Source organism: Panicum virgatum, chromosome 1K (genome assembly GCF_016808335.1).
Source record: "Panicum virgatum strain AP13 chromosome 1K, P.virgatum_v5, whole genome shotgun sequence".
Classification (NCBI taxonomy): Eukaryota; Viridiplantae; Streptophyta; class Magnoliopsida; order Poales; family Poaceae; genus Panicum; species Panicum virgatum.
The window spans coordinates 32,026,971-32,036,852 of NC_053136.1; the positions used below are offsets into that span (position 1 = coordinate 32,026,971).

Consider the following 9,882-nt stretch of genomic DNA (forward strand, 5'->3'; position numbering starts at 1 on the left):
TAGTTCGGCCTGTTTTGCACCGAGTTTTGTAAGGCAACCAAATAGTCTCGAAAGCAACCAAATAGTACCAAACGCACCAAAATGTCAGTTTTGGGTCCAATGGGGTGGATCAAGTACGTTCATTGGGAAAAATTCCGACGCGACTTCGTGGCACCAACTTTTGCACTTGTTCAGCCCGTTGTGCATCGAGTTTCGTAAGGCAACCAAACAGTCTCGAATGCAACCAAATAGTACGAAACGCACCAAAATATCAGTTTAGGGTCTAATGGAGTGGATCGGGTGTGTTCGTTGCGAAAAATTCCGACGTGACTTCGTGGCACGAACTTTTGCACTTGTTCGTCCTGTTTTGCACCGAGTTTCGTAAGGCAACCAAACGGCCCCGAATGCAGCCAAATAGAACGAAACGCACCAAAATGTTTGTTTAGGGTCTAATGGGGTGGATCGGGTGTGTTCGTTGCGAAAAATTCAGAATCAACTTCATGGCACGAACTTTTGCACTAGTTCGGGCCGTTTTGCACCGAGTTTCGTAAGGCAACCAAACAGTCCCGAAAACATCAGTTTAGGGTCTAATGGGGTGGATCGGTTGCGTTTGTTGCGAAATATTTTGACGCGACTCCGTGGCACGAACTATTGCACTACTTTGGCCCGTTGTGCACCGAGATTCGTAAGGTAACCAAATGGTCCCGAATGCACCCAAATAGTACGAAACGCACCAAAATGTCATTTTAGGGTCCAATGGGGTGGATCGATTACATTCGTTGCAAAAAATACGATGCGACTTCGTGGCACGATCTTCTGCACTAGTTCGGCCCGTTTTGCACCGAGTATCGTAAGATAACCAAACGGTCCCGAATGCACCCAAATAGTACGAAACTCACCAAAACGTCATTTTAGGGTCCAATGGGGTGGATCGGGTGTGTTCGTCGCGAAAAATTCCGACGCGACTTCGTGGCATGAACTTTTGCACTAGTTCAGCCCGTTGTGCACCGAGTTTTGTAAGGCAACCAAACAGTCTCGAATGCACCCAAATAGTACCAAACTCACCAAAATGTTAGTTTAGGGTCCAATGGGGTGAATCGAGTACGTACGTTGCGAAAAATTCCGACGCGACTTCGTGGCACGAACTTTTGCACTAGTTCGGCCCGTTTTGCACCGAGTTTCGTAAGGCAACCAAACAGTATCGAATGCACCCAAATAGTACGAAACGCACCAAAACATCAGTTTAGGGTCTAATGGGGTGGATCGGGTGCGTTCATTGCGAAAAATTCCGACGCGACTTCGTGGCACGAACTTTTGCACTAGTGCGGTCCGTTTTGACCCGAGTTTCCTAAGGCAACCAAACAGTCTGGAATGCACCCAAATAGTACAAAATGCACCAAAACGTCAGTTTAGGGTCTAATTGGGTAGATCGGGTGCGTGCGATAAATTCCGACGCGGATTCGTGGCACGAACTTCTGCACTAGTTCGGCCCGTTTTGCACCAAGTTTCGTAAGGCAACCCAACGGTCCCGAATGCACCCAAATAGTACGAAACTCACCAAAATGTCAGTTTAGGGTCTAATGGGGTGGATCGGGTGCGTTCGTTGCGACAAATTCTGACGCAACTTCGTGGCACGAACTTTAGCACTACTTCGGCCCCATGTGCACCGAGTTTTGTAAGGCAACCAAACGGTCCCGAATGCACCCAAATAGTACGAAACGCACCAAAACGTCATTTTAGGGAACAATGGGCTGGATTAGGTACGTTAGTTGCGAAAAATTCCGACGCGACTTCGTGGCACAAACTTTTGCACTTGTTCGGTCTGTTTTGCACCGAGTTTCGTAAGACAACCAAACGATCCCGAATGCACCCAAATTGTACGAAACACACCAAAGAGTCAGTTTAGGGTCCAATGGGTTAGATCGGGTGCGTTCGTTGCGAAAAATTCCGACGCGACTTCTTGGCACGAACTCTTGCACTAGTTCAGCCCGTTGTGCACCGAGTTTTGTAAGCAACCAAACAGTCTCGAATGCACCCAAATAGTACCAAACACACCAAAATGTCAGTTCTGGGTCCAATGGGGCGGCGTTCGTTGCGAAAAATTCCGACGCGACTTCGTGGCACGTACTTTTGCACTAGTTCGGCCCGTTGTGCACCGAGTTTCGTAAGGCAACCAAATGGCCCCGAATGCAGCCAAATAGAACGAAACGCACCAAAATGTTAGTTTAGGATCTAATGGGGTGGATCGGGTGTGTTCGTTGCGAAAAATTCCGAAGCAACTTCGTGTCACGAACTTTTGCACTAGTTCGGCCCGTTTTGCACCGAGTTTTGTAAGGCAACCAAACGGCCCCGAATGCAGCCAAATAGAACGAAACGCACCAAAATGTTTGTTTAGGGTCCAATGCGGTGATTGGATGTGTTCGTTGCGAAAAATTCCGACGCGACTTCATGGCACGAACTTTTGCACTAGTTCGGGCCATTTTGCACCGAGTTTCTTAAGGCAACCAAACAGTCCCGAAAACATCTGTTTAGGGTTCAATGGGGTGGCGTTCGTTGCGAAAAATTCCGACGCGGCTTCGTGGCACGAACTTCTGCACTAGTTCGGCCCGTTTTGCACCAAGTTTCGTAAGGCAACCAAACGGTACCGTGTGCACCCAAATAGTATGAAACGCACCAAAACATCAGTTTAGGGTCTAATGGGATGGATCGGGTGCGTTCGTCGCGAGAAATTCCGACGCGACTGATGAGGACATCACTCCTACGGATACAAACGACACTCCTCAAGATGATATACAAGGTCCTATTACTCGCGCACGTGCTCGACAATTGAACTTACAGGTGAGTTCGTTCCTAAGTAATGTTTATTGTGAATCTGAGAATAGATTGCTACCTAATGACTTAATTGTACTTAGGAACAAAGGAGAGGACCAGAAAGGGTGTGGAGAAGGCCTTGGAGGCGTGGAGGACCAGCAAGGACGTCCGGATCAAGATGGAGGCCCAAACCGATTCGACTTCGTTTCAGTTTCGGACTCCAGGAACAGGCCGCACTAAAACGGACGCCCAGGTTGCATACGGAGTCGGATTTGGGAGCACTTGATATGGATGGAAAGATAATTTCAAGACGCTTCCAATGGATCTGGTCTCAGGCTCAAATTCATCCGGAGTCGAAGGGAATCGTCTGTGGAAGTTGGCGTCCAGAATCTGTCCCGGTGCTGCGTCACTGTTTTTGGGCCGATGGCCCGTGTATCGTGTTGGAGCCCAATAGGGGCGCGTCCAGGAGGTCTTGCGCGACCTAAACCCTTATTAATAGCCGCCGCCGCCATCGTGAGACTTGGGTTTTGCTTAGATTCATTCTGTCAAGAACAGTTGTCGCCGTTCATCGGTTTGTGAAACCCCAACTTGTGAGATTAATCAATCATCTGCAGAGTCACTCTATTTGAGCTGCGTTTCTTTCGAGTTCTTGCTTGTGTTCTTCGTTGCGCTTGCAGGGATTAGCCTTCTTGGCGAGGTCAACCGGGTTGTGACACGGTTGATAACCAGAGGAGTTGTGGTGCTAAGATTGCTGGATTCGGGTTTTAGGATCTGAAGCCGGATCGGTGTGTCTCGCTCCGCCTACAACGAGAGTTATCTAGAACCTGACGGAAGATCGGGAACCCACGTCCCCATTATAAGACACGCCGACGGTGCCTGAAATATGTGCCAATCTTTCACGGTACTTAACTGATTTCAGTAGAAGTAAGCAGACGTATAATAATCAGCCAAACAATCAACCAGAACCACCGGCCAATAGGAATATTTCTTGGGTCAAGAACTAGTAACACAGCCGGACCTTGATTCAATATCAGAAACAATCTCGTTGTTACACAATGAAACCGAGCAGCAAGATTACTGGCCCAATTCCCAAACCAGATGTACAACGTGTATACACAAAGCAATTCCGATTGATAAATCCAAACTCAAACAGTAGCAGATAAATAGAGGGATAATCTTACAATAGATGATGCAAACCAATCCCTAGATAAATTCTTCCACCCGCAGTCACAACGAACCACGATCAGAAGATGGGGATCCACTGAAGAATCCGGAGCAGCGCACCCAGGAAACAATCCTGATCATGCTCCCAATCACGATCCAGAAGAATCGGCAAGGTAGATGAGATCGGACGGCGTCTCGCTGTTCGTAGGAGAAACCCTAGACAAGAGACACAAATAAAATCCAATCTCCTCTGTACACAGGGGCGATGCCCCAGGGTTAAAGGCACGCAGGCCACCCGACGCACGCAGCTGAACCGGACTCTGACTCACTAGGACCTGACCAAAACGTGACTTGACTAACTAAAGCAACGACGGACACGCATGACTTCCTCTACGTGATGTACTCTAGTAGTGAAATAAAATACGTGACAAAATAACATTAAAATAATTGTAACATGCAGCTAGTAATCTAATAATATAAAAATGTGGCCATATGCAAATCACGCATCTCTCGGCATCATGCTTGTAGCTGCTTGTATATATGGAAATTACCACTTTTCCCCAAGTATTTCTCCAAGGCAATAGAAATTCAAGTGACGTCAACATGCATGGAGCCGATGTATATATATTTCCTTGGCTTCCTTTTCTCTTCTATTTGACGCAATACAGAACCTCTGCAAATGATATTGGATGAAATAATTGAATCATTTTTCACATCCAAAGAGTAACTGCGTGAATTATTTTGTCCAGCCATGGGCTCATCATTCTCTCCCCCTCGAAGCAAAGCCGTCCTCGGCTTTGAGTTATTGTCAATAGCTTCATTAATCCGAGAATTAGCACAATTATTGGTAGACGTGCATTTTGTAGCATTGACCATGCTTGGTCCATTGCCTTTCATGTCTGCAGCAGGACAACCCAATCGAGACCCACGAAGTTTCACAGAAGTACCAGCCAAAATATTTGTATTAGTGCAAGAGTTTTCTAAAATTGCAATGGCAGAATTTTTGGCCACATCATCAGTGCCTCCATTGAAAAAGGTCTTTGGCTCTGTTAGTTCCATGGGTGAATCATTATCAATTGAAGTAACAAGCACCTCGACCTTCCTGGCAGCATGCATATTTTCGCTTGGCAATGTATCATGTCTTGAAATGTGAGAGAAAGAACCAAACTGGATAGACAAGTTTTCCAGACGACCCTTGCATTTAAGTTCAGATTTACTAAAAGGCAGTATTTGATCATCTTCCAAAACACAAGCTGCTATAGTAGAGTCCAAACCAGAATGCACTGAAACAGTTTTGGGAGAAGGTACAGTGACATCGTTTTGTACCTCATGAAGCAAAGCTGTTCGCGGCTTTGTGGCAACCGTGGCAGCCTTTTTCTTTACTTTCGAAGTAGCAAACACCCCAACCTTAATAGCACCAACCGGCATCGGTTTGAGCACATGATGAACTCCCTTGTGCACAAACGAATAATTATTGGAACGACCACTATGAGTAGCATCAAGATCAAACTGCCATGGTCGACCCAACAATAAATGACAAGCAGTCATCGGCACCACATTGCAGTTCACAGAGTCAACATAATTTCCCACTGAAAATTTTACTCTAGCTCTGTGAGTAATTTTCAGCGTGCCGCTTTGATTCATCCATTGCATGTAACGAGGTGTAGGAAGGCGCCATGTAGATAAAGATAAGGCTTGAACAACATCTGAGCTAACTACATTAGTGAAACTGCCACCATCAATAATGAGTTTGCATACCTTATCCTTAATAGAGCATTCTGACTCAAATATGCTAGAGTGCTGCCCTTTCACATTAGCAATTGTGCCATCACACTGGACCTCCTGTGCCATCATAGACAAACCATCTGAGACATCATTAGTATCATCAATTTTAATTTCAGATTTAGTATCACAAGGAGAAGCACTAGAATCCAGCCCAGATGCTATAGAATAATCATCACTCTCATGTATAACTGGTGCTTGAACAACAGGCACATCAACCTGCTGGAACAACTGAGAATCTTCTTTTTGTATTGCTTTCGAGCTAACAAGTGACATGGTAGCAAAAGCTTTTTGGGTAGCAGCTGCAGCAACCTTTTTAATGGCGTCAGATGAATAAACAAATCGTTGTCGGAGCAAAAACTTCATATCTTCCCATGTCCGACAAGGGTCATCCACATCAAGCCACCAATGCAAAACATCTTTAACAAATGTCTCTTCGGCATAATACATCTTGACAACTGAGCTAAATCCACGGCCCGCAAAGAAATTCTCCATGGCATCTTGCCAAGCAAAGTATTCACTAGGACTTGTTGCGAGAGACAGTTGTGGCATAAATTTCATCTCATCGAGCAAATAAAGTTGATCCATCATAGATCAATAGCAATAATGTCAAAAGTACCGTGAACAACCTGTCTCTGAATACCAACTGATAAGACACGCCGACGGTGCCTGAAATATGTGCCAATCTTTCACGGTACTTAACTGATTTCAGTAGAAGTAAGCAGACGTATAATAATCAGCCAAACAATCAACCAGAACCACCGGCCAATAGGAATATTTCTTGGGTCAAGAACTAGTAACACAGCCGGACCTTGATTCAATATCAGAAACAATCTCGTTGTTACACAATGAAACCGAGCAGCAAGATTACTGGCCCAATTCCCAAACCAGATGTACAACGTGTATACACAAAGCAATTCCGATTGATAAATCCAAACTCAAACAGTAGCAGATAAATAGAGGGATAATCTTACAATAGATGATGCAAACCAATCCCTAGATAAATTCTTCCACCCGCAGTCACAACGAACCACGATCAGAAGATGGGGATCCACTGAAGAATCCGGAGCAGCGCACCCAGGAAACAATCCTGATCATGCTCCCAATCACGATCCAGAAGAATCGGCAAGGTAGATGAGATCGGACGGCGTCTCGCTGTTCGTAGGAGAAACCCTAGACAAGAGACACAAATAAAATCCAATCTCCTCTGTACACAGGGGCGATGCCCCAGGGTTAAAGGCACGCAGGCCACCCGACGCACGCAGCTGAACCGGACTCTGACTCACTAGGACCTGACCAAAACGTGACTTGACTAACTAAAGCAACGACGGACACGCATGACTTCCTCTACGTGATGTACTCTAGTAGTGAAATAAAATACGTGACAAAATAACATTAAAATAATTGTAACATGCAGCTAGTAATCTAATAATATAAAAATGTGGCCATATGCAAATCACGCATCTCTCGGCATCATGCTTGTAGCTGCTTGTATATATGGAAATTACCACTTTTCCCCAAGTATTTCTCCAAGGCAATAGAAATTCAAGTGACGTCAACATGCATGGAGCCGATGTATATATATTTCCTTGGCTTCCTTTTCTCTTCTATTTGACGCAATACAGAACCTCTGCAAATGATATTGGATGAAATAATTGAATCATTTTTCACATCCAAAGAGTAACTGCGTGAATTATTTTGTCCAGCCACGGGCTCATCAGCGACTTCGTGGCACGAACTTTTGCACTAGTTTGGCCCTTTGTCCACCGAGTTTCGTAAGGCATCCAAACGGTCCCTAGTGCACCCAAATAGTATGAAACGCATCAAAACATCAGTTTAGGGTCTAATGGGGTGGATCGGGTGTGTTCGTCGCGAAAAATTCCGACGCGACTTCGTGGCACGAACTTTTGCACTAGTTCAACCTGTTGTGCACCGAGTTTTGTAAGGCAACCAAACAGTCTCGAATGCACCCAAATAGTACCAAACGCACAAAAATGTCAGTTTAGGGTCCAATGGGGTGAATCGAATACGTTCGTTGCGAAAAATTCCGACGCGACTTCGTGGCACGAACTTTTGCACTAGTTCGGCCCATTGTGCACCGAGTTTCGTAAGGCAACCAAACAGTATCGAATGCACCCAAATAGTACGAAACACACCAAAACATCAGTTTAGGGTCTAATGGGGTGGATCTGGTGTGTTCTTTTCGAAAAATTCCGACGTGACTTCGTGGCACGAACTTTTGCACTAGTTCGTCCAGTTTTGCACCGAGTTTCGTAAGGCAACCAAACGGCCCCGAATGCAGCCAAATAGAACGAAATGCACCAAAATGTTAGTTTAGGGTCTAATGGGGTGGATCGGGTGTGTTCGTTGCGAAAAATTCCGACGTGACTTCGTGGCACGAACTTTTGCACTAGTTCGTTCCGTTTTGCACCGAGTTTCGTAAGGCAACCAAACGGCCCCGAATGCAGCCAAATAGAACGAAATGCACCAAAATGTTAGTTTAGGGTCTAATGGGGTGGATCGGGTGTGTTCGTTGCGAAAAATTCTGAAGCGACTTCATGGCATGAACTTCTGCACTAGTTCGGGCCGTTTTGCACCGAGTTTCGTAAGGCAACCAAACAGTCCCGAAAACATCAGTTTAGGGTCTAATGGGGTGGATCGGGTGCGATTGTTGCGAAATATTTTGACGCGACTTCGTGGCACGAACTATTGCACTACTTTGGACTGTTGTGCACCGAGATTCGTAAGGTAACCAAATGGTCCCGAATGCACCCAAACAGTATGAAACGCACCAAAACGTCATTTTAGGGTCCAATGGGGTGGATCGATTACATTCGTTGCGAATAATTCCGATGCGACTTCGTGGCACGATCTTCTGCACTAGTTCGGCCCGTTTTGCTCCGAGTTTCGTAAGACAACCAAACGGTCCCAAATGCACCCAAATAGTACGAAACACACCAAAACGTCATTTTAGGGTCCAATGGTGTGGATCGGGTCCGTTCATCGCGAAAAATTCTGACGCGACTTCATGGCACGAACTTTTGCACTAGTTCGGCCTATTTTGCACCGAGTTTCGTACGGCAACCAAACGGTCCCGAATGCACCAAAATAGTATGAAACGCACCAAATCGTCAGTTTAGGGTCCAATGCGGTGATTGGATGTGTTCGTTGCGAAAAATTCCGACGCGACTTCGTTCCACGAACTTTTGCACTAGTTCGGCCCGTTGTGCACCGAGTTTCGTAAGGCAACCAAACAGTCTCGAATGCACCAAAATAGCACGAAACGAACCAAAAAATCAGTTTAGGGTCTAATGGGGTGGATCGGGTGCGAAAAATTCCGACACGCCTTCATGGCACGAACTTTTGCACTAGTTCGGCTCGTTGTGCACCGAGTTTTGTAAGGCAACCAAACAGTCCCGAGTGCAACCAAATAGTTTGAAACGCACCAAAACATCAGTTCAGGGTCCAATGGGGTGGATCGGGTGCGTTCGGTGCGAAAAATTCTGACCCGACTTCATGGCACGAACTTTTGCACTAGTTCGGTCTGTTTTGCACCGAGTTTCTTAAGGCAACCAAACGGTCCCGAATGCACCAAAATAGTACGAAACACACCAAACCGTCAGTTTAGGGTCCAATGTGGTGATTAGATGCTTTCATTGCGAAAAATTCTGACGCGACTTCGTGGAACGAACTTTTCCACTAGTTCAGCCCGTTGTGCACCGAGTTTCAGATGGCAACCAAACAGTCCCGAATTCACCCAAATAGTTTGAAACGGCCCAAAACGTTAGTTTAGGGTCCAATGGGGTGGATCGTGTGCGTTCGTTGCGAAAAATTCCGACGCGACTTCGTGGCACGAGCTTTTGCACTAGTTCGGCCTATTTTGCACTGAGTATCGTAAGGCAACCAAACGGTCCCGAATGCAGCCACATAGTACGAAACGCACCAAAATGTCAGTTTCCGGTCCAATGGGGTCGATCAGGTGCGTTTATTGTAAAATATTCCGACGCGACTTCGTGGCACGAACTTTTGCACTAGTTCGGCCTATTTTGCACCGAGTTTCGTAAGACAACCAAACGGTCCTGAATGCACCCAAATTGTACGAAACACAACAAAGAGTCAGTTTAGGGTCCAATGGGGTGGATTGGG

General features: G+C 46.0%; 1 long non-coding RNA gene across 1 annotated transcript; it reads left to right on the forward strand.

Moving 5' to 3' along the window:
- The first annotated feature begins 2,980 nt into the window (after window positions 1-2,980).
- Window positions 2,981-3,417, forward strand: LOC120656667. The gene is made up of 2 exons (XR_005667966.1): window positions 2,981-3,043; window positions 3,126-3,417. It is a non-coding gene; the product is annotated as an uncharacterized LOC120656667 (long non-coding RNA).
- Window positions 3,418-9,882: the final 6,465 nt, after the last annotated feature.